This window comes from Schistocerca gregaria, chromosome 4, assembly GCF_023897955.1.
Source record: "Schistocerca gregaria isolate iqSchGreg1 chromosome 4, iqSchGreg1.2, whole genome shotgun sequence".
In the NCBI taxonomy this organism is placed as follows: Eukaryota; Metazoa; Arthropoda; class Insecta; order Orthoptera; family Acrididae; genus Schistocerca; species Schistocerca gregaria.
Window position 1 is genome coordinate 437,838,627 of NC_064923.1, and position 21,913 is coordinate 437,860,539.

The window sequence follows — 21,913 nt, forward strand, 5'->3', positions numbered from 1 at the left end:
TTCTTTGTGAATTAAAACTTATCAGAGAACTACATTCATGGACAACGACAGTTATTATCTTTTTTGTTATCTGTGATAATTGTGGTTCAGTTGTTCTTCCAGTGCTTACCGATGAACTGTTCGGACGTGAGACGTGTGAGGTCTGTAAAGAGAAAACCTGTAACTATATTGTTAATTATTATTTGAAAAACAGAGTCGCTATTGTCTAGACGTGGATTTCTATTTATTTCAATTGTAATCCTATCTAATTAATGTTTGTAAGTGTTAATTTTCAGCTCCGCAATTAGGAGTGCACCCATTAGCGCTAGTAACTTAACAGCGGAGTTTACTAGTATCTGGAATTAAAAAAATACGAAAAATTTTCATTGAGCATAATTTTAAATGCTAAAGAATAGAGGACAAGAGACTTTTATCTAAATATATTAACTTGATATAAAATAAATCGAGAATAACAATAGACAAATTGACTATCGTCTGTCTGTCGCCATCTTAGCAAAAATATCTCCGCGGCAGTTTTGAAACGAGAATGTTAACAAACATAAATGTTGTTAGATATAAATGAATGGAAATAAATGTGCACCGGTGGTCCCGAATCTACTTTAAAAGACAGAATTCAACTGAGATTGAATCTTTAAAAATAGTGCTCACAGCACTTACGTATTATCAATTTTTTATTTGCTGATTTATGAAGCCTAATTATTTCGGATGATTTACATTTAATAGGAGACATACGTCAGTGGTGTACGTGGGTAGTATTTTGTGACTAAATGTTCCTTTTCTAGAAAAAGTGCTTCCATCATAAGTAACAGTTGTGTAAAATCTGATAAATGATATGCAATTTAGTGCCACTCACACGACTTTACAGACAACATTTCTACACAACGTCAAGTGGAGATTTCTTTAGCAGAGTGACAAATATTAACCGGGATAATCATTTTTGAGATCAAAGGAATTGTTACATTGACAACAGGTAACTGGTTATATATATATATATATATATATATATATATATATATATATATATATATATATATATATAATCTACCAGAAATATCATTTATAAGTCTCCGGAATGAGATTTTCACTCTGCAGCGGAGTGTGCGCTGATATGAAACTTCGTGGCAGATTAGAATTGTGTGCCCGACCCAGACTCGAACTCGGGACCTTTGCCTTTCGCGGGCAAGTGCTCTACCAACTGAGCTACCGAAGTACGACTCACGCCCGGTACTCACAGCTTTACTTCTGCCAGTACCTCGTCTCCTACCTTCCAAACTTTACAGAAGCTCTCCTGCGAAACTGACAGGAAGTTTCATATCAGCGCACACTCCTCTGCAGAGTGTAAATCTCATTCTGGAAACATCCCCCAGGCTGTGGCTAAGCCATGTCTCCGCAATATCCTTTCTTTCAGAAGTGCTAGTTCTGCAAGGTTCGCAGGAGAGCTTCTGTAAAGTTTGGAAGGTAGGAGACGAGGTACTGGCAGAAGTAAAGCTGTGAGTACCGGGCGTGAGTCGTGCTTCGGTAGCTCAGTTGGTAGAGAACTTGCCCACGAAAGGCAAAGGTCCCGAGTTCGAGTCTCGGTCGGGCACACAGTTTTAATCTGCCAGGAAGTTTCATCATTTATAAGTAATAAAAATCACGAAATACTATAAACCGGTTCCACCACAACTACTTAAACCTAACTAACCTAAGAACATTACACACATACATCCCCGAGGCAGGATTCGAACCTGCGACCGCAGCAGCCGTGTGGTTCCAGACTGAAGCGCCTAGAACCGCCCGGCCTTCCTGGCCGGCTATAGTTAGGTGCAAAAGTTGGTGAAAATGCAGGGGATGGGGTGGGGGCAGAAGATGGCAGAGGAGACGGCGGGCATACTAGATAATGTCTGGCAGTACCGAGGAGTAACGGTCTGAGAAAGGCTGGGAACCACTTATACACTGTATCAACGGCGTCAAGCAACTAGCGCCAGAGGCGCCACCTACCTTGTTCTCATGGTCATCCTACAACAACGGCACACATCTTGCCGGAACAAACTGTTTACTGTAGGACAAGTGTCCACACGGACAGAGAGACGCCGTCTACACAAACACAGGAATATCATCACTGCTTCCCTTGAGACGATAGCAGAGCGAGACTTGCCGGCAGTGATGCGATAAACGGCAACGCTGGACACAGGGGTGGCATCGCGTTTTCTGAGACGAGCTGGTAGATCTATTAAGCTATCAAATTTGTTGGGCAAAGAAATTTCATCAAATATGTCATAAAGATCTTTGACAAACACCTTTGACGTGGCGCAACAAGGTGGTTTTACACTGGCCTCCAGTATTTCTTCAAAATTTCACGAAGGCGGACACCTTGTTACTATGCACTGTAGTTGCGTGCACTATAATTGCATTGTTTGCAGTTGGAAGAGGAGTGGGGAAAAAGTATACGTACTTGGGTAAAGACGTGGCTTTCACGGCGAGATAATAGAAGAAAAATTTGTTACTAGAGCTGCATGTCGAGGCATAAAGTCGTATGACAATAACTTGCGAATGGACGAGATCACGTTTCAGTATATATTCAGGAAAGTGGCTCCTCACATTACGAAGCAGAAATTCTTTGTTCCAAAAGACGGACTTGATTTAACACTGGGGTTTCTTTGCAACAAGTGAAAGCTACTCGAGATTAGAGTACGGCTCTCGAATACAGCCACTCATATTTACAAAAATAATACCAGAAACGTGTTAAGCTTTTTATAAAGCACTGAAGGTGGGATATCTAAAGGCAAATAACTGTTTAGTACACACAACAGCCATCAAGAAATATTTTTAATTCTACAAAATTGGTAGATTTTCTCCTTTTTACCCTCGGGATACAACCTGGGCGGACTTCGCGCCCAGTGGACTCAGCAATTTTTTATAGCTCTCGCTTCTTCTTATTTTATTTTTGCATTCGGGATGTCGCAAATTCTACTATGCTTCATCTGCGTTGCACATTTCTATTATGTTCGTTGTAGATGTGACGCACCATATAAATTTCGAAGCCATCTTGATAGATATTATGTCAGGTGTTATGCCAAAGGGCACACGGTAGTCATGGAGCTGCAGGACACTCCACTATAGTATATGGCTGCCGTGCCTTTCTCGTGGTGCTGTGTGGGGTAATGGGGGTCTATAACGGCCGTCACGAAAACAGGAATCTCAGTGTCATTTCACCGTCCTTCAGCATTGCCAGTTCGTAATCGGTTTCAAATATTTGTAGAAGTTCCAGAAAAATCTATTTTTAGTATAGAATATGATGGAGTACATTCCAATAGAAGATTCTTCCCAGCTGCTACGAAAATAAATAAATAAAGACTAGCGTAACAAGAAAATTTGAAGACAAATATTTCTTTGCCACAACCTGTAGAGGAAACGGAACTGCCGATATACATTGAAGAGCCAAAGAAACTGGTACACCTGCCTAATATCGTGTACGGCCCCGCGAGCACGCAGAAGTGCCGCAACACGACGTGGCGTGGACTCGTCTAATGTCTGAAGTAGTGCTGGAGGGAACTGACACCATGAATCCCGCAAGGCTGGCCATATCCGTAAGAGTACGTGAGGGTGGAGATCTCTTCTAAACAGCAAGTTGCAAGGCATCCCAGATATCCTTAATCATTTTCATATCTGGGGAGTCTGGTGGCCAGTGGAAGTGCTTAAATTCAGAAGAGTGTTCCTGGGGACACACTGTAGAAATTCTGGACGTGTGAGTGTCGCATTGTCCTGCTGGAACTGAGCGAGTCCGTAGGAATACATGAATGGATGCAGGTGATCAGACAGGATGCTTACGTACGTGTCGCCTGTCAGAGTCGTACCTAGACGTGTCAGGGGTGCCGCATCACACCAGCTACACAGGCCACACACCATTATAGAGCTTCCACCAGTTTGAACAGTCCCCTGTTGACATGCAGGGTCCGTGGATTCATGAGGTTGTCTCCATACCTGTACACGTCCATTCGCTCGATGCAATTTGAAACGAGACTCGTCCGACCAGACAAATGTTTCCTGTCACCAACAGTCCAGTGTCGGTGTTGACGGAACCAGGCGAGGCTTAAAGCTTTGTATTGTGCTGTCATCAAGGGTACACGAGTGGGCCTCCGGCTCCGAAAGCCCATTTGGATGATGTTTCGTTGAGCGCCGACAAAAATACTATGTTCAACCTCACTTAAATCTTGATAAAGTGCCATTGCAACAGTAACCGATCTAAAAACTGTGCCACACACTTGTGGTGTTATAAAGGCATTGTCGACCTCTGCGCCGTATTCAGCCTCTTTACGCATACCTGCAGCAATTTCTTTGGCGCTTTAGTGTATTTGGACTGAAAATATGCGTACATTCTCACGTTGCACGTGATACATACTCAATCGTGGCAACAATGTATGCTGAGATTCAAAAAATAAAAATATACCGTAATAGGTTTGAAACTATTCCGCCTATGCAGCGGAAAATGTCATCGTTGATGAGTATGCGTTCTGTTGGAACCTGCAAAAATTTCCAGTGAGAAAGCTGTAAAGAAAACTATGAAATTAATTTTGGTACATCAGAGACACCATTATTTTGAATTGTGTCACGTACGAACGCATTTTATTTACGAGACATTCCGTGCGCGATAGCGCGCGTGTACTTTTATGCCACCGCCAGAAATTTCGATGGCTTGCTTTAATAAGACCGACAATATTCCCTACATCCCGAAAAAAATTTATTTGCAGCTCTTACTGAACCTTCGTCACTACGTTCATAAGCCACATCGCCGAGACACGCCGTACAGAAATTGTGGGTGTTTTCAGACGAATATTTCCATTAAGTCCAGAAATTTCATCGAAGTACACTACAGGACTATTGTGCTCAACACGCAAGTAAATGAATTTCACACAAAACTTCGTTCTTGCTGCTGCGATGTCTCTGCATTTGAATGAAAAACGAAGTGTGCCGAAAAGACAAAGAACAGTGCTCTCTGAGCCTGAATAATTAATTCTTTTCATGCAGATCACACTGTAATTTTCTAGCCGTCGGATGCTGTCCTCTGTCGTAGTATCGAGGAACAGTTCTACGCCCTAACGCTGAGTGAAAAACGTCAAACTCCTATAATTTCCTTTTTAATTTATATTCCTTTCTTGGAGAAAAGAGAACTGCTCACGTGTAAGGATTCTGCCGATGTTACTGCACTGTTCATATGGAACGCAATCGATTCAAGATTTTGTTGTCATCCCATGAACTTGTGCGAAATTATTATAATTCCTGCCTTCTTCACTGTTGGCCAGGTCAGCAAGAAATGTTCAGGACTTTCGATACGACAATTTAGGATTGTTTTCTAATGTCTTTGTCCCTTCAGGCACACGACCACGAGTAGCACTTAGGCTCTTGTTCCTACATTTCGCTCACCACGAAGCGAAGGCCAATGCACCGTTTGACGGAAGATTGAAGCCACATGTGGACATGATATCGCGCGGAAACATCGAAAATTTCGCTGGCCCTCACCTACTGCACTGTTAAATAAACATGAGGCAACAATGCTAGGCGAGCGCACCGAGGCAACAACAGCTTTTGCACCAATTCAGTTATTCTACCGTTTTATTTCACTTTCTTTTTGTAACTTCTTCTAGCAGGTCTATGTATGTCTTGGAGAATTGACATTAAGCGATAATTTCTTTAGTGGCTGAACGGCCAATGCTGTGGAGCAGAACCATGAAATTACACGGAGAGGACGTGCATCGATGCATTCAAGAAACTGAATCATTTCGAAACACAAACGACAAGATAAAAACGAAAACAGCACGTTTTTCGATCCCCCAACGAGATTTCATTGCAGTACTTTCAAAATGTGTTTACGTTGAAGGGAGTGCCCACCTCCGTAGCTGAAACCCAAACTTCCAGATGTCAGACAGTGAGGTCGCTACCAATCGCTGTATATCGACAGAATACCAGCCACAACTCAGGTATAGTTTGGCGTCTGTGTGCTGTCGTCCAGGGGTACGTGCTTACTGGGTAAGAAACATCGTATTTACGGAACACAGAAAAAGCATAACTATGGGCTTACACGTAGTAGTTATCTTATGTGGGAGTCTGTAGAGCGTTACTTTGTCGTAGCAAGGGTGCTGCGCTCGATCCCAGGTCATTCGAGTTTTTGTACTATAGTATGTGTGGACAATATGTTCCTGACATGTAGATGGACTATTCGGAGGTTATAGCAATATTCTATTAGCAATCCGCTTTCGCTCTGTTTAACCTATGGAGTAGTCCGCACTGATAGCTGAAAGGCGCCGGCACGGTAGCTCAGCGTGTTCGGTCAGAGGGTAACGTGCCCTCTGTAATAAAAAAACAGAGTTAACAGATCAACAACGAACTTAAATGGATGTGTTACGACGTCCGCCCTGAGCAGATGCAACGAACTTAAGGGAACAAAATGACAATTAAAAAAAAAGATAAAAAATAAAAATAAAATGGTCATCGTGACGGACTGCCGTTCTAAGGGTACCGGTTTCGATTCCCTGCTGGGTCGGGGATTTTCTCCGCTCAGGGAACGGGTGTTGCTTTATCTTCATCATCATTTCATCCCTACCCGGCGCACAGGTCGCCCAATGTAGCGTCGAATGTAATAACACCTGCACCAAGCGGCCGGACTTGCCCCGTAAGGAGCCTCCCGGCCAATGACGCCCAACGCTCATTTCCATTATCTATGGATTACATTCGTAGTTTCATGGAATAAACATAAACATTCAGCACAGAAGAATAAAGAAACAACTTTATCACACGTGCAGAAGTATTAATAGTAATAATAATAATATTATTACGTGTGTTACAGTTGTTTCTTTATTCTTTATAATAATAATAATAATAATAATAATAATAATAATAATAATAATTATTATTATTATTATTATTATTATTTGTTACTATTACTACTTCTGCACGTGTTTTACAGTTGTTTCTGTATTCTTCTGCTCTGTTTACTTTTAATTTCACTAATACTATTAATTATAATATTGTTACTGTTATTATTACTGTTTTTAGTATTACTATTAATATTTCTGCATGTATGATACAGTTGTTACTTTATGATACTGTTCAGATTGTTTGTATATGTTTATTCTGTGAAACTCCGAATGTACTCGATAGGTTTATTACCTTCAAATAAACGAAGCAAAAGCGGACTGCCAACAAACATTACAACAATTTCCAAATAGCACTTTTACATGTCAGGAACATGATGTTCCATAGAACAGTTTCACATATACTACAGTAAAGAAACTCGCATGCCCGTGGCTCGAATCCAACAAGGGTCCTGGGTTCTAGTCCAACACCCTTTGTATGACAAACTGATGTTCTACCGACTTCTCAATTATTTCTTTTATATTTAGCTTTTTTTTCCCTGGCGTCCTTTCTCCCCATAAAGAGTACGTCGTCTTCTCTCGTCAAGATAAAGTTTTCCTCTGAGATTGCTTCAACACAAACTAAGGTGCTTCTGAGCTCTGTATTTCAGAGTAAATTTCTGTTTCCTTTAAAGGAAATACACAGTTGAGACAAAACACAAGAATTTGTTATTATATTTTTGAGTTGAAGTCTTTTTCTATTCACTTTGTAGACTAAGTGTCATGTAATTACATTTACTAAAAGTTGTGCAAAGTTTTCTTGTATTCTCTATACTTTGTTGTATTATGACGCTTGAGGAAAACATACATTCGGAAATCATTTCTAGTTTTATTTTTTTCGATCAGGAGAAAATGCATTCAAAATGGTTCAAATGGCTCTAAGCTCTATGGGACTTAACATCTGAGGTCATCAGTCCCCTAGACTTACAACTACTTAAACCTAACTAACCAAAGGACATCACAAACATCCATGCCCGAGGCAGGATTCGAACACGCGACCGCAGCAACAGCGCGGTTCCTGACTGAAGCGCTTAGAACCGCTCGGCCACAGAGGCCGGCGGAAGTGCATTGTTTGGCCTTTTAACCAATTCGTGGCATTTCTTTTTGTAAATGAATATGGAATCTATAGCATTCAGAAAATTGGCAGGCAGATATTGGGGAAGGGGGAAGGGGGGGTACTGTTCATGTTGTCGTGGCTAACATTTGTCAGGGAATTGGCCAGATGACTCTCACTGTAGTGCACACAAACCTATGTTATTCGGTTTCTATTAGGTCACAATTCTCTCATGGCGGGGAATCATCCAGCTGAATGGCATGAAGTTTCACTGCGGTTGCTACTTTCAGTTTCCTACCTTGCACCGTTTTCACATCTGCTGGTGGGTGACGGATGCTGACATTTTTCTAAATGAATTTCCAGTTGTAGTGCGGGTATTTTTGTTGAATCAAATTTCCGCTTTTATCTTCCATTAATATTAATTTCACATGTATTCGACGGGCGGATGCTGGTTTGGATGTAACTGAGTTCGAATAAAAATTGATGAAAATGATCAAAGGCATTGGGGACGTGGCGCATATCTATGGGTGCATTCAAGACAGAGGAAGTAATTTCGTCTAGTAAGTGGGATGTGGGGTTGGTGAGTGTCTGCTTCCACAACTTGCATGTGCAACACACGAAGAAAGCTTATGACTTTCTCCCAATTCCAGTGAGATTTAATCTCCTGTTGTCGGCTGAGAGGGTCAACGTGTCAAACTTCACTTTGAAAATGTTACCACGAATTATAAAACGACGCAGAGCTGAGAGAATTCTCGCTGCTGCTTCACGTGGCATGGGTGAAACCTGTGCCGCATAATTGATTTTACAGATCAGGCACACATTTGCTAGGGCTGACTTTTGGATGTCGTCAAGTCCTCTCACGCTATGTTCTGTGACGATGGATCGCACGCTGGAAAGGTTTTTGCTAGAGTTTATGGGTACAGTATGCTTCACATTAGGCCTCTAGTAGATACCTAGACTTTGGATCTGGGTGACAATATTTAGTTGTTCTGTGTTTCGCAAAGATATGCCATGCTCTACATTCCTGATGCGTCATTTCGTTTTGCTTAGCGTCGCACCTGATGCAAGTTCGTAGTTGCTGATGACTTACAATGCCTACTCCACGTCACTTTCACCGGTGATCACGAGGCCCACATTGTCTGCGTATGCCTTGCATATGATTCTTTGGCCGTTACGCACAGCCCTTATAGTTGTTTCTGCAGTGTGGCTATTAGGGGCTCAATAGCAATGCCACACAAGGCCATCCATACACGACATCCTTGTCTCACCGAACTCGTGAACGCAAGTTGTCTGGTTAGCTGACCATTGTTTTCGATGTGCAGTGCTTCAAAATTCTATCAGCGATGTTGACAAAACATTGGAGAAAATCCAGTGCGGTCGTTCTACTGAGAAGGGCCGGCCGGAGTGGCCGAGCGGTTCTAGGCGCTTCAGTCTACAACCGCACGACCGCTACGGTCGCAGGTCCGACCTCAGATGTTAAGTCCCATAGTGCTCAGAGTCATTTGAACTATTTGAGAAGCCTTTCACCACGCTAAGTCAGTGTGAAAGCTATCAGTAAGTGTACAATATACACTCCTGGAAATGGAAAAATGAACACATTGACACCGGTGTGTCAGACCCACCATACTTGCTCCGGACACTGCGAGAGGGCTGTACAAGCAATGATCACACGCACGGCACAGCGGACACACCAGGAACCGCGGTGTTGGCCGTCGAATGGCGCTAGCTGCGCAGCATTTGTGCACCGCCGCCGTCAGTGTCACCCAGTTTGCCGTCGCATACGGAGCTCCGTCGCAGTCTTTAACACTGGTAGCATGCCGCGACAGCGTGGACGTGAACCGTATGTGCAGTTGACGGACTTTGAGCGAGAGCGTATAGTGGGCATGCGGGAGGCCGGGTGGACGTACCGCCGAATTGCTCAACACGTGGGGCGTGAGGTCTCCACAGTACATCGATGTTGTCGCCAGTGGTTGGCGGAAGGTGCACGTGCCCGTCGACCTGGGACCGGACCGCAGTGACGCGCGGATGCACGTCAAGACCGTAGGATCCTACGCAGTGCCGTAGGGGACCGCACCGCCATTTCCCAGCAAATTAGGGACACTGTTGCTCCTGGGGTATCGGCGAGGACCATTTGCAACCGTCACCATGAAGCTGGGCTATGGTCCCGCTCACCGTTAGGCCGCCTTCCGCTCACGCCCCAACATCGTGCAGCCCGCCTCCAGTGGTGTCGCGACAGGCGTGAATGGAGGGACGAATGGAGACGTGTCGTCTTCAGCGATGAGAGTCGCTTCTACCTTGGTGCCAATGATGGTCGTATGCGTGTTTGGCGCCGTGCAGGTGAGCGCCACAATCAGGACTGCATACGACCGAGGCACACAGGGCCAACACCCGGCATCATGGTGTGGGGAGCGATCTCCTACACTGGCCGTACACCTCTGGTGATCGTCGAGGGGACACTGAATAGTGCATGGTACATCCAAACCGTCATCGAACCCATCGTTTTACCATTCCTATACCGGCAAGGGAACTTGCTGTTCCAACAGGACAATGCACGTCCGCATGTATCCCGTGCCACCCAACGTGCTCTAGAAGGTGTAAGTCACATACCCTGGCCAGCGAGATCTCCGGATCTCTCCCCCATTGAGCATGTTTGGGACTGGATGAAGCGTCGTCTCACGCGGTCTGCACGTCCAGCACGAACGCTGGTCCAACTGAGGCGCCAGGTGGAAATGGCATGGCAAGCCGTTCCACAGGACTACATCCAGCATCTCTACGATCATCTCCATATGAGAATAGCAGCCTGCATTGCTGCGAAAGGTGGATATACACTGTACTAGTGCCGACATTGTGCATGCTCTGTTGCCTGTGTCTATGTGCCTGTGGTTCTGTCATTGTGATCATGTGATGTATCTGACCCCAGGAATGTGTCAATAAAGTTTCCCCTTCCTGGGACAATGAATTCACGGTGTTCTTATTTCAATTTCCAGGAGTGTATGATCCTTCGTTCACATTTTTTTCTGGGGCAGCGGCTTTTCGGTGAGCTTAACACATTTTTCTGCAGCAGTATCGCGTTCAGGTTCAGTGGTGTTCCAGTCAGCAGACGGTGCATCCGATGTCGAGATAATGTCCGGAACGGACTCGTTGAGGGCTTCCTTAGACTGTTCGGTCAGTTGCGGTGCAGCCCGAAGTACTTCCGCAACTTCAGTGACTTTCAGTGGCATACCGTTAGCTGTGGCTTCATTTATTTGAGGTGTGACCAGAACGGGCGCGGTGTACCGGAGTGCAGTAACAGCCGCCACGTACGTTATCGGCACAGAGGACATAGCTGCAGGCCTAACAGATACCCCGGCCGACAGCTGGGCCACGAGCCATTGTACACTGGCTATGCACGTGACCCACTGAACTACACCCTGCGCACGTTCTACGCCGTAATTCATACATAACGACAGGCCGGCAGCCACAGATGTTAATGTTTGTTGTTGTTGTGATCTTCAGTCCTGAGACTGGTTTGATGCAGCTCTCCATGCTACTCTATCCTGTGCAAGCTTCTTCATCTCCCAGTACCTACCGCAGACTACATCCTTCTGAATCTGCTTAGTGTATTCATCTCTTGGTCTCCCTCTACGATTTTTACCCTCCACGCTGCCCTCCAATACTAAATTGGTGATCGCTTGATGCCTCAGCACATGTCATATCAACCGATCCCTTCTTCTGGTCAAGTTGTGCCACAAACTTCTCTTCCCCCCAATCCTACTCAATACTTCCTCATTAGTTATGTGATCTACCCATCTAATCTTCAGCATTCTTCTGTAGCACCACATTTCGAAGGCTTCTATTCTCTTCTTGTCCAAATTATTTATCGTCTATGTTTCACTTCCATACATGGCTACACTCCATACAAATACTTTCAGAAATGGCTTCCTGACACTTAAATCTATACTCGATGTTAACAAATTTCTGTTCTTCAGAAACGCTTACTTGCCATTGCCAGTGTACATTTTATATCCTCTCTGCTTCGACCATCATCAGTTATTTTGTTCCCCAAATAGCAAAACTCCTTTACTACTTTAAGTGTCTCATTTCCTAATCTAATTCCCTCAGCATCACACGACTTCATTCGACTACATTACAACATCCTCGTTTTGCTTTTGTTGATGTTCATCTTCTATACTCCTTTCAAGACACTGTCTATTCCATTCAACTGCTCTTCCAAGTCCCTTGCTGTCTCTGACAGTATTACAATGTCATCGGCGAACCTCAAAGTTTTTATGTCTTCTCCATGGATTTTAATACCTACTCCAAATTTTTCTTTTGTTTCCTTTACTGCTTGCTCAATATACAGATTGAATAACATCGGGGAGAGGATACAACCCTGTCTTACTCCCTTCCCAACCACTGCTTCCCTTCCAAGTCCCTCGACTCTTATAACTGGAATCTGGTTTCTGTACAAATTGTAAATAGCCTTTCGCTCCCTCTACTTTACCCCTGCCACCTTTAGAATTTAATGTAAGATGGGATATGTTTCTGTAGTTCCACTTTAAGTTGTCTGATATGCTTCAGCACCAGAAACTTGTGTCAGTTCGTCCATTTTCTGGAATACTATTGAGCACTTTCCCCTAAGACGAGACTACTGCATTTATTTACTCGTTTGCGAGTTCAAATGGTTATTAGAAAATCCTTACTGTTCTTATATTGAAACCGGCATCGGTAACTTCACTAATATCTCCGTCAGAACGCTTGAACCTAAAGATTCCTCCAGAAGATTCGACAATTTTATCACAAAGAAGGCATCTGTCACGATCGACAAATATCTAGCAACTAAACCGTCACAACCTATCTTCACAGTTTCTGCAATGAAAGGTTCAAATTCATAAGAATTCGGTTTAATAAACTTCCGAGCGAAGGTGAACATCAAAGTTTCTGTTCTACTTAGTTGACTCATACTTGAATCTTCTCATGTTCACACGAACACAAACACCACCCCGGAATGCTGCAATAAGTGGTCAAACTTACCGCGAGCGAGCGAGACGGCTGCTGCGCACGGCGGAGGTTCACAGGCGACCGCAGCCGAAGGCAGACTGACGGGAGCTCTACAAGAGTTACGCCCAAAGTTATATTTATCTTGTGGCCCGCATGTCACGTTTACGTACGTACTCATGGACGCCAGCACAGATTACGAACTACAGCGGGGTTTTGGTTTATACGCTGTCGATATACAACGTTTGGTACTGATCTGACTGACTGACATCTAGTGGTTTGGGTGTGAGTGGACAATGCGGCTGACTGATTTGCAGAGGCCCGAGTGCGATTCCCGGATCAGAGATTTTATCCGCTCGGGGACTGGGTGCTGTGGTATCCTCAGCTCCACTGCATCATAATCTACGTGCAAGTTGTCAAAGTGGCGTAAAAAAAATTACAAAAAATACCCGCACTAGGTTTCCGAACATGCCAAATGCGATCTCCTAGCCAATAATTCCACACGGTCATTTCAATTTTTGACTGAAGGGAGTAATAACAATATTTCCCAAAAATATATTTTAGGAAACACTGAGTTTACAGCCGCATCTATTATCAAAAGCAAGTCCTGATTATGTTCCTCAAATTATTTGATGAAATTACTCCCTGTGCCCGTCTGTCTACACTCACTTAAGTCCATTCGCCGATTATATACCTTCAATTTCGAAGCAGTTTCTATCACGCACGAAGTTATGCAATAAAAAAAAATCTTGGAAAAATTCTCCATTTGTTGCTTCTTATTCCCAGAGCACATTCTGCGCATCTTCGAGCCTTGAAAGACGCTAATTGAACATTTCCTTGGCAATAGTCAACATATTGGCTCCATATCATCGAAGGAGGTATCTGTGCAGTCCAAAAGCCTCATTACTCACGAAAAAATAAGGGTCTCCTGGGCCCTGTTGTTGAAGAATTTCCGTTTCTTTATTTCCTAGGGATATCCATATAGAACGAAACCTTAACATAAATGACAATCCTCCCCGTAACTTCCAATATGGGCGTATACGAACCGGTATACTGAATCTGCCACCGCCATGAACGTAATGGATGAAGTGTATTTTGTACATGAAATAAATCGAATTTGATGCGTTCACAACTCGATAAAAGGAGAAAAGAAATTTTTTAAGCAAATGCTTTTTTTTTTCAAATATCTTATCGAAATAATAATTACATAAACGAGATAATTTACCATTTACAACTACATCTATCTGCATCTAAATGGATACTCCGCTAGTGTAGAGTTTTTATTTCAGCACAAAGTGAAAAAGTTTCCAAGTTTCTTCAGAGGTCGAAAAATGCCAAGATGGAAATTAAGTTTTGTAAGCACACACACTCAGGTTCAAACTTTTCAGGTTCTTATTTGTATTTAACATTAATTACGAAAGCTACGTTATTGTTCATTTTGCGTAGAAATACAATAATGTACTACAAAATTACACTTTAGCATTATACTTTTTCATAAATGTTCGATAAGAAGAAGTGCAAAATAACAGTATAAAATTGTATTGAAATTTTTCACATTATACTGACTACAACGATACTAAAATGATCTATTGATCCCTTTCTATAATGTTCTCATAAAACTTTTCTGCTCCTTCTCGTACATTAAAATGCCTTGTAAGTTTCTCCAAGGTGGCTACTTTCCTCACATACTGGCTTCAGTTTCTGGATATCCATACCTCAACCTCGAAAGGACTTCCAGTATATGTGCCTGATGCTGACAACAACAACAAAAACAACTGACTGATCGCTTAACTTCAAAGAAATCTTAGACATTAGGTCTTTCACTGCACTGGACCGTAGAGACCTTGCTCCCAATCTTCATTTAATATATTGACGATGCCATGTTGTCCCGGCACTTTATAGTATTCAGTCAATGAAAGAATATCTTCCTTTCTCCGGTAGTGTTTATCCACTATGCTAACACTGAGTCAGGTTCATAGTTGTGGCGACGAAATGGAAGATAATATACCATCTTATTAAATTTTGGGGTTCTTCCTTGAAGATCGTTATTGTTTTGACGGGGCAGGAATAAAAAAAAATGAATTTCAGTTGGACGATTTTATGGCTTGGACGGCTCAAGGTTTCTGTGAAAATCCAAAAGAGCACAGGCTGCGTAGTTGCACCGCTTCGGTCTTTCTGTTTCAATCCAAATATATAATGCAATCCTTTCCTGTGTCTGTGGTTGGGAACGAATCATTAAGCACAAATTGTACAGCCAAACCCGTACAGCCAACCCGTCTTGAACAGAATACTTCACCCACGGAGAGCTTCGGTATTGGCTGATTTTGTTGTATGGTATATCAAACATACTTTAAACGCATTAGTATTTACCTCTTTAGTTATTGGTTCAAATGGCTCTGAGCACTATGGGACTTAACTTCTGAGGTCATCAGTCCCCTAGAACTTAGAACTACTTAAACCTAAGTAACCCAGGGACATCACACACATCCATGCTAAAGAATTCAGTAAATATTTAAAAACCAACTGCATCTAGAAAATGTGTGCCAAGGCCGAAATACGTAAAAAAAATTAATTTAAATAAGTTTCAAATAAATGTTATTAATCAGTTAGTTTGAATTTATCAGCATGAGAGGGTTGCTAAGGTTCGCGTAATTTTAAATGTGCTTAATTCTGTCTAAATGAATTTTTATTACCACACGTAAATAAGGGGTTCTACAACAAAGTTCGTACTGAACGAGTAAATAACATAAATATTTAAAGCCATTTCTTCCCCAATTTTTTCATCCATTCATTCATTCATTGTTACATAATAAATATTCATAATTTTTTTTCGTCGAACTGGTGCCCAACAACGTGGGGCCCGAATAAGCAGTGGCCACAAAATACCCATGAGACAATTAGGGAATTGTTGTAGTCGAACTTTGTTGGAGAACAATTAATAATTTTTTCATGTATTGTATGTATTGCCTAACCAATATTAATACCTGTATATGATTTTTTGCATGAGAACACTATATACCCAGATGCAAGCTGAAGAAGAGAGTTCATTATATCAAAAAATTAATTACCTACCACAATACCAGGGGGCAGCTGCACCCAACGTAGATCACCAAAAGGTAAAGCTACATCGTAGTTGTCCTGTGGATAGTAAAGTAGCCTCAGTGCGGTGTTCTCGGATCATTAGTGGTGTGTTTGTTGTTAGTTTTTTTTAAATAACAGAGCATTTGAGTTAGTCATCGTAGTATATAATAAGTGTGTTTCAACAAATGACCATTTCTTGTGTGATAATGTCAGCGAAACCTGAGTGTTAGGATATTTAGTTCAGATATTGTTTCTTTTGTTGACTATGGTTAGATTGCGTAGTCAGAAAAATATAAACATGGATAATGAACAACAGTTAGCAAGCAGTGATACCAAATTAGAAAGTGGGTCACAACGTAATGTTAGTGGCGTAGTTCAGGAAGTACAATGTGAGAATCTGGGGGCAGAAAGGCAAGAAATGTTGGAACTGCCAGCCAGTGATTCAGTTGAAGGTAGAAACACTGTTGTACCCACACGCACTAGACATGTACCAGAGAGTGGTGAGGTGTCAGAAGTGCAATCATTAAGAGTTCTGTTCGAGCGCATGCTCAATTTCCAAGCTACGTTTATGCATGAACAAGCAGAGCGTGATCGATGCCAGGATGAGAGAGACTTGCAGTTAATGCAATCTTTGGAAGTTATGCAAAGTGAGATTGTTAGTTTGAGACAAAACTACGAAACAATACCCAAAGCCGTGCAAGAACTGAGCGAAAGAGTAGATAATATCCAGGTGGCTAACGCCAGTATCGTAGATGAAATCAGTGTACTGGCTAACAGGATGGAAAAATTAGAAATTGACACAAGTCAAGCAATAGAGCAGAAAATATCCTAACAGGCGAACAAAATTGAAAAGGAATTTACGAACTGATTAGAGGCAAAAGACACCGACCTCAATCAAGCAATAGACGAGAAGGTGCACGCCGCGATTGAGGCCAAAGACTTGGGCTCAACTGCGGATGTGCAGCACCTAAAAAAGGGCGCTGCACACTGACATTCCACGGTGTAAGCGTAATGTCAACCGTCGTCTTGCGGAGCTGGAAAACAGTTTGTTGCACGGTGACGCACAGGCGTGTGTGACGCCAGCCAGGTCCAACAATGATAGGCATATAAATGTAGCAGTGAAAAATTGCGACTGCGAGACACAACAGGCAACCAATGATAGCGAAATAAACAAATGTCACTCCAAAATAGTGACTGAAGAAAGCCTGATTAGAAACCGACAGTTTCAGATCTTACAACGGAGAAGAAACCCTGTAGTATTTATCAAGGGATTTAGAAACATTTTGCCTAGTGTTTGGAGTCATACACAGAAAATACAGTACGTTATGTCTTACATACAAGGAGATGCTGCATTTTGGGCAACCGAAGCAGCTGACAGTTGCGACACATATGAGCAATTTGAAAAGGCGTTCTTGGCCAAATATTGGTCAACATGTATTCAGGATAGATTACGGAAAGAGGTATATAATCCAGAGCCGTATTTTCCACGATTAGGCAATTTGCGAAAATATTTTGAGAAATACATTAATAAGACCCGTTACTGGGACGAGCAGATTTCATCCCGCGATTTTATCATACTTTTGAAAACACACTTGCCGATACACGTAAAGGAAAAACTTATACACGTACCGGAGAACGACATGGAACATTTGTTGTCTGTTCTGGACGCAACTGACCTGATGCAGGAGGATGTTAAGGCAGCTTCTGAACAGGCTAGAAGTAACGGAAACGGTTACAGAAATGGTCGAAATAACACGCCTCCACCAAATAAGGGAAACGGCGGACGTAACAATAGGAGACAAGATTATGTACAAAACGGGAATATAGGTAGAGACCCCGGCAATAGTCCGCCCGTGAACAATGACCGGAAATGGAGGTTCGATGACGGATATGAAACAGGCCCACCAAGCAATAGTAGATGGAAAAATGCCAGGGGGCCGTGGAACACCAATACCTATAACGATGCAAACCGAACTTGGCTTCAGAACCAGAGGCCCAGTCCGGACCGGTAAAACAGTGAAAAATATGACAATAACCGACCGCCACCACAAAACGCGCCAATTGCGCAACCGTGGCGGCCGACGCAACACAACTTACACAAAGTGGAGGTCAGCGGCACAGAGCAGCTACACCCATCCACCAGTAATAATCCAACAAACTAGATTCAGCCGAGATACACTCCCCATCGTCGGCTGAGGTTTGGAGTGAGAGCAGCCCGACACAGAACAAAACATCGGAAATCTGTACCCTCAGGTATAATGACAGGGTACGGGTGGAACATGAATTAATAACTGAACCACCCACGTGCATAAAGGAGCACAAAGACAAAGTACAAACGGTAATAGAGATTAAAATTAACAATACTGATGTGCAAGCAATCGTAGATACAGGTGCTACTGTCAGTGTCATGAGTATGGACCTATTCAGAGTACTGGGGAATGAAAAGCGTATGCTGACTTTTCTTGTGAACAATTGCAAAGTCACTGGAGCCATCAGTGCACAGCGACGGATAATTAAACTCCAAGTGCGGGTAGAGATGTATATAGGGGAAGAAGCCATAGCGTGCTCGTTCCTGGTAGTAAAGGGTTTAAAGGTAGCCTGCATTTTGGGGGTAGACTTTTTGAGAGAAAGGGACGCAGTAATCGGCCTTTCTCGGGGAAAATTAAGTTTGATGAACACGGGTAGGAGGATAGAATTGTCCATGCTCAGATCTGAAGAGGTACCTGTGTCTAATTGTAATGCTATTAACATAAAATGTAGGAATCAGTGGATACTACATTTAGACAATCATTCTTTAGGACAAAATCTCTATTATCCAGACTTACAAGGTTATCAATTAAAAGCAAATGTGGACGCACTTGTGAACAAAGTATCACCGTCCGAAAATTTGAACTCAATGCAATAGCAGGATTTGGTTCAGTTATTATCTAACTATGCAGATGTATTTTCAGAACGACCAGGAATTGTTAAGGGATATCAATACAATATTGAGGTGAAGCCTCACAAAACATACTGTCGAGCCTCATACTCCATTCCTTGGTCCAAGAAGGAAATAGTAGCTATCTCTTAGCAGATCCCCAATGAGGGAGAGTACGGGGACTGTATCCGCGTAAGCATGTGAAAATATTCCTACAGTAAATGACTAATAGTCCTATGTGTTATGTGTGAAAAGGTACACCATTCTTTTGGAAATGAATGAACATTAATGATGTGATCGGTAGAGATAATGTACTAGTGTAGAAGTATTTATTTATAAGAATATGATTGACTTTCTCTTTTGTTTATGATTATTTATGTTATGTCTTCTTTTTAATTAGTGTTACCTTAAACATGCTCTAAATTTCTGCACAGATAACCTGATTAGTGCAATTACTTGTAGTGTTAAATTGTGACAGAGATCAGTCAGGAGGAACATTTTAGTAGTGATTAGTTTGTGTACTGCATAATATTCTATATGTGTGTCAAACTTGAAATATTTCTTGGTACAGTCTTTTCTATTACATGTATATATACATCTATATGTGTGTAGCTGTCAGATTGACAGGTCCGAACCCAGGATAATATTAATAATATGAGACCCTGAGAACTTTATTTTCAAACCAGTATTATCAAAGAGAGTAATGCACCCAGTAGTGACCCGAGGGCACCATGGGAGGCAAACTTACTGCAAAATTAAGTAATTCAAAGTTACGCACAAAGAAGCTTCAATTGAAGCCTGTGCAGATAGAATCAGTAAAAAGAGCTAGCCTGATACAGTCCAAGTCAGTTTTAGCCTACAGAGACTACACTGTAGTTACGTGGGACCTTGCAAGTAAAGTGAGACATAATTTCAAAGGAGTTTTTGAACAATATGTCTGAATCCGGCTGGAATGCACAAATAAAATCTACTCGAACATAAATATAGATGATTTTTGGGCAAACTAACATGAAATTTTAATATTTGTTACTATGTACGCAATTATCACACACCTTGGTAAAGAGCGAACAAAGTTACGAACGTGCTGTTACAAAAAATTGCACAACGGACATTGTCACTGAAAAAACTTAAAAAGTGCAGTATTGTGTGGCAGAGACAGACAGTGATTGTTAAAACTGCAGCAATACGTCACAAAGTTGTTTCGAACAAGCAATAAGAAACTGTATCATCGCCGTGTGTGCAAGTGGACAAGGAACTAACACGACACAGTCAGGGAGCCGATAATAGACGGTGGACCAAGCTAGTGTCAAACTATAACTTGTACTGTGCGTGTGTACAAAAAAATATATATATTCTTTGCGTGTCAAGGGACGCCAGGAAAGCGCATTGACTACAGAGATACATTTTGTTCTAAGGTGAAAACTTGCGTGTGACTAATGACAAGTCATGACATGGTGAAAAAATATTGCGTGCCCATAAAAGGCGTTACTGTGACAACGAAACATTGTGCAAACCAGACTGGTGAAGGCCTTCTGAATAATAACTGCAAATAACTGTGTGCGTTCTTTCCCACAGCAGGAAAAATGCCCATAAGGATAGTACACTGTTTGTGAACTCGTTGCATGTTTGCTGGAGCACTGCAAGAAGATGTCACACGGGCGAGCTGATATACAACACGCATCCGGCTTCTTCAGTCATGCAGCGGCCGCAGCAAACCGTAGCAGACCAGACAGCCAACACGCCTCTCCGCGCCGTAGCTGTCAACACCGGGAGCGGTGACCTACGCGGAGCAGACGCGCCGCGCCGAGCACCGATCGGTCTTATAGACTCTTTGTATAGATCGGCGGCGATATCTTCTGTAAGGCATCTTGGCAGCGTTCAATGCAGTTGCCTGTGCAGCGGCAGCAGAGCGACTGAGCCGCTGCTCGCTCGCTCGCTCCTGCATATAACTTCCTTTCTTTAGGATGTTGTGTGAGAAGGGTTTTGTCCTTAGACACTTCCTTCAGATGAACTGGTTTGTGCTTGGGTTAGCATTTTTTTTTTAATGCTCCTAACTATGTGGGTATTCCTGACGTTTATGCTGTTTGGTTTTCTCAACTCTGCAGTTATTGCAGGATTGCTTTAGGTCGTTTATATCGTTCTTGTACTTGTGGGTAATTCCCGAGTTCTTTTATGAGGGGGTTTTCCGAGTTGCTCGCGGTTTCGTAGAACGCGGCCGCGAGTTCTCGGAATCTTTCTTTTAGGAACTTCATTTCCGTTGCCTCGTGCGTATCGGCTGTTGGAAATCTCGTTGGCACGTGTAGCGCACGTTTTAGTGCCCTGTTCTGGATTCTTTGCAGCCTCAGTATGTGGGTTTTTGCCGCATAACCCCAGACAGGGCAGGCATACTCAAGAATGGGGCGGATGAGTGTGCAGTAGAGTCGCACTCCTGTGGTTGCAGCGAGGCTGCTGGTCATGTTTAGGAGGGGGTAGAGGGTGTTCATTCTGGCACTGGCTTTCCTGCGGAGGTCCTCGATATGGTGCCTCCAGGTGAGGCGCTGGTCGAGGGTTACTCCTAAGTATTTTGCTGCGGCCTTCCAGGGAATGTCTCTCCTGTGGAGTCGCAGTGGGACTTTTTGGCGCCTGCGGTGTGGGAGGGAGCGCTTTCCCTTCCTCTGTGTTAGCATTATTGCCTGTGTTTTTTCACTGTTTATGGTGATTCGCCATTTCTATGCCCAAGTTTCGGTTTTGTCGAGCAGGTTTTGCAATCTGTTGGTGACGATTCTTCTGTTACTGCTGCTCGCGAAGAAAGCCGTATCGTCGGCATATTGCGCAGTATGTGTCTGTGGGGCGGTCGGTTTGTCGGCAGTGTACAGATTGTACAGTACTGGGCCTAGCACCGACCCCTGTGGGACACCTGCGCGTATGCTACGCTTGGTAGACTTAGCGTCGTCTACTTTGACGCTAAAGGTTCTGTTGGATAGGTAGCTACCCAGTAATTTAACGATATGGCCG

The 21,913-nt window shown here is 42.9% G+C and overlaps 1 protein-coding gene across 2 annotated transcripts in view; it reads right to left on the reverse strand.

Annotated features, from left to right (window-relative positions):
* LOC126267389 (constitutive coactivator of peroxisome proliferator-activated receptor gamma-like) overlaps positions 1-21,913 on the reverse strand; it is an 88,400-nt gene that overhangs the window by 26,212 nt on the left and 40,275 nt on the right. Inside the window, exon 2 of one of the 2 annotated variants that reach the window (XM_049972578.1) lies at positions 15,994-16,059. The exons of the other annotated variant lie outside the window; for it this stretch is intronic. The gene's annotated coding sequence lies outside the window, so the exon portion shown is untranslated. The remainder of the gene's footprint in view (positions 1-15,993; positions 16,060-21,913) is intronic. 2 annotated transcript variants of the gene reach the window in all.